The 3,884-nt window shown below is 33.7% G+C and overlaps 1 non-coding gene across 1 annotated transcript; it reads left to right on the top strand.

The window, feature by feature from the left end:
- Positions 1–3,523: 3,523 nt before the first annotated feature.
- LOC115841192 (small nucleolar RNA SNORD22) lies at positions 3,524–3,644 on the top strand. Its single transcript, XR_004034744.2, has one exon. It is a non-coding gene; the product is annotated as a small nucleolar RNA SNORD22 (small nucleolar RNA).
- The last annotated feature ends 240 nt before the right edge of the window (positions 3,645–3,884 follow it).

The following is a 3,884-nucleotide window of genomic DNA, read 5'->3' as shown; positions in this document are numbered from 1 at the left end:
TTAGATAAAGAAATCATTTTATTATCTTTGTCAAATAAGTTTGCCTGTATAATCCTTTCCTCTATCAAATGCTTTCAAGTTGAATTCTATTTAATCTAAAAATATATCTGTATCTGCTTTCTTTATTATTTTATTTATTGGCTATTTTACCACATGAATTCTAATGTCATTTACTGTTTTTTTGTTGTTCTGTTTCTCACTGACAGCTAGATTTCCTTACCTAGTTTTAGAATCTGTGTCTTCTAACTGGAGAAGTTAGTCCATTTAAATTGACTATTATAACTGATATTTTAACTTCCTTACTATCATTTTCTATTGTTTATTTCTTTAATGGTCTATGTCTTTTTTCTCTATTGTGGCTGTTTGTTGTTCTTGTATGCTATTCATTCTCATTTTAGTTCAATAAAATTCTTACTTAAATAAAGTCTAACAGTGCCAAGGAATAAACAAGTTCTGATTATTTTTATCCTTTATTTGAAGCAAGAAAAGTGTTTAACCTTAGTCCATCAATAATCTTCAGCCTTTCCCATTATACTCGTATAAATGTAATCCAGTTTTATGGAATTAATTTAATATTAAAAAATTTAATATTACTCATTTTTCAAAAATGATTGTTTACCTTCTGTATTTTATTTTTAAATCATAATCATATCAGGCATTGTACTTTGCTCCTTTATTACTATGAAATTCCCTTCTTGAGTCCTGGGTATTGATTAATTTCTTAAAGACTAATGTTTGTCCCATTGGTAAAACCTGTCTCATTGATAAAAATCCCCTACAGAAAAAGACCAAAGAAGTAACTATACTTTCTATTGTTTTCCATCCCAGAAAGCATAATAGGAGTGAAAATTATTTTAGTAAGGACAGAATAGTTATAGGTTACTTTCTTTTTGAACCTTGGACATTACATATACTCTGCTATATATAATTACGGTGTTTTTCATTAATTCTGTCTAAAACTTGGTGAACACTTTTTTTTTTTGCAGTATGTGGGACTCTCACTGCTGTGGCCTCTCCCGTTGCGGAGCACAGCCTCCAGACGCGCAGGCTCAGCGGCCATGGCTCACAGGCCCAGCCACTCCGCGGCATGTGGGATCCTCCCGGACCGGGGCACAAACCCACGTCCCCTGCAACGGCAGGCGGACTCTCAACCACTGCGCCACCAGGGAAGCCCGGTGAACACTTTTGATTAACTACATCTTTGTTCTCTATTTTCTTTCTTCCCTCTCTTTCTTCTCTCTCTCTTTTCTGTCCTTTATCCCATCCCCATAGACTCTATCCTTCCTCTCTGTGATTTCTCTATGTATTTCCTCCATATTTTGAATTTCTGATATTGGTTCTTTATAAGAAACCAAAGAAAAATTTGTTTTTCTCCATCCAATAATAGTTCTGTATGACCCCTAAATAAATGCATTTTTTTCTAATTCAGTTTATGTTTCCTGTCATCTCTAAGTTAATATTTGCCTCTATGTCACCCTTTTATTTTGGCTCTCAGCTATTATTTCACAGAAACCACTCCTATATGCATCTTTTTCTTAAGAAACCAGGCAGATATTATTATATGTTTTTCTGATTCTATTACAAGGTCACTTTAAAAGTTGTGCTCTTTTGACTCCATCCAGTGCCAGCATTTGGTGCATATTTAAGGTGGTTGAAAGCCCTTGTTGCGAAGCCAGCTACTTCCTCCTTCTTAGAACAAAACCTCCAAGTCATTTGGATGGGACTACACCTTACTTTAAATCTGACACTTAACAGACTTCTGTGTCACACAGGTGCTCTGGATGAATTTTTGTATTTTCCTGCTCTGTCGGCTTATCTTACTTAACTAGGGAGTTAAGAGTTTTTCTTTCAATACATTACACATCAGTGTTAAAAACCACACACACATCCCAAAATACTCATTTCCCAACTACGTTCCTTGTATGCTGTTCCCCTGCTTGAATTTCAGGCACTGAAAATAAAATTTCAGGCGTTGAAAGAAATAGAAATATTTCTTTCTATGTTTCTTATCTACAATTAAGACTTTGTTCAGTCAGCATTATATGTGGATGATAGTAGCAACTTTTCTTGTCAATAAAGTGAATTTTTCTTAAAATTAAATTTAGAAGATGGGAATTAATAAAACAGAAAATTTTGGAACATGGGTGTTTAATTCAAGAATGTGCTCCTCACTCCCTTTTTATCAGTTAAAAAGAAATATAATCTATAGGCTTTGCTAACCTCTTCAGAAAGTCACTGTGGTATAGGAAAGGACACAAAATTTAGAATAAAGGAGACTTGGAGTCTAGACTTGGTTCTGCATATATTTGCTATATGAATCTGGGTCAGTATCTGACCTTGATGATCTTCAGTTTATTCACTGTCACTCACATTGAACTATGAATTTTTATACTAGAAAATCATGTAAGTACTTAGTAGAGTATTTAACAGTCAATTAATCTTAGCTCTTATTAGCTGACACTAGTTATGCAATATTGTGCATCTTTGTATATATTTTAATGGAACATTTGAAGAACACTTGATATGTATGCCTAGTGGATCACCATTTTAAGAGAGCAGTTAGGAGTCATGCATATGACATGCTTTATTTTGATGTCATAATGCTTCATGGTGGCCAAGTGAAATGATTTCACTAGAGGTCAAATCAATTCAGTCAAGTATGAGTTAATGAGTTGAGTTTTCTCCTTAAAGTAGGGAGTAAATAAATGTGATATACTTCTAACAATCTTATATGAGGATTCACTCTCATAAACAAGTATTTACATTGAAATCATGATTAAGTTTTAATTCTGAATTAACAGGAGGAAATAAATATAGAGAATCCAGAAAATACAAATATGTGTTATACTCCACACCTCCAGTGTTTTGAATTGTGAGTGTATATGTGTGTATGTGGGTGTGTATGTTGTTATATATATGTGGGTGAGAAACATCTAGTCTGTTTAGTTGGGGAAACCTGAGAAAGAGTTATACAAACGTTTAGGTTTTGAAAATAAGGAATATTGAGAGGCATTAATTAAAATATACATTATTTATCAAGAGAAAAACAACAGTAAATGCTCCAACTCAAATATAGCTCCACATGCTTCAAGTCTTTGTGGATACATTTAATGTGAAAATAAAGATGTGAAATCATGTTCTGTACATATTATATTTGTAGAGATTTTATTTTTGCAATTGGGTAAATCAGTCATGATTATTATAGGCTTCTGTTATATTTGGAGTTGACAGAAGACTGGATTGTAAGGGAGTTAGTTTCTTCCAAGGCTTATGGTTGAAATCCCAGTAGCTATCACCAGATATCATACTGTGCTGTTTCGGATTGTTAATGAAGAAACCATGTGGGTTACATCAGTGATAAATGTGAAGTATAGTAACTATTCAATTAACTTATTTTTTACTGAAAATTAACTCTTTATTAAAATGACTTTAGTGTGCATATACATGTATGTGTGTGCATATATACACATGTGCATAGTAACATATACTAGCTTATAACTAAATGTTAAGAACGTATGTTAAAACCCGGTGAAGAAACAGTCACAGATCTTACCTCCCATCCTAGTCCCAGAGCCTGGGTGAACCCGCTGGGGCTGGCTGGAGGAGGGGAGGCAAGTTTGTTTCAGAGGAACTGTCTGAGAGAGAGCAAGGACCTCCAAACACAGGAAAGGAAGAAAGAATCACTTTGTGAAAAATCAGTTATGTATCCTTGTCCAGGTCTGGAGAAAGAACAAGGCGCATATAATGGAATCCAGCTCTTAGAGGATGTTTTGTCAAAAAGAGGATTTTCAAATCATTCTTTGTAAAACTTACCTGTTCAAATTAGCATACAATCATTTCAGCCTTTCTAAATATAGTTTTATTTTAACTTTCAAAAAAAAGAA

Source organism: Globicephala melas, chromosome 21, assembly GCF_963455315.2.
Source record: "Globicephala melas chromosome 21, mGloMel1.2, whole genome shotgun sequence".
NCBI classification, from domain to species: domain Eukaryota; kingdom Metazoa; phylum Chordata; class Mammalia; order Artiodactyla; family Delphinidae; genus Globicephala; species Globicephala melas.
Note: the sequence above shows the minus strand (reverse complement) of the source record. Positions and strands in the feature narration are given on the sequence as shown.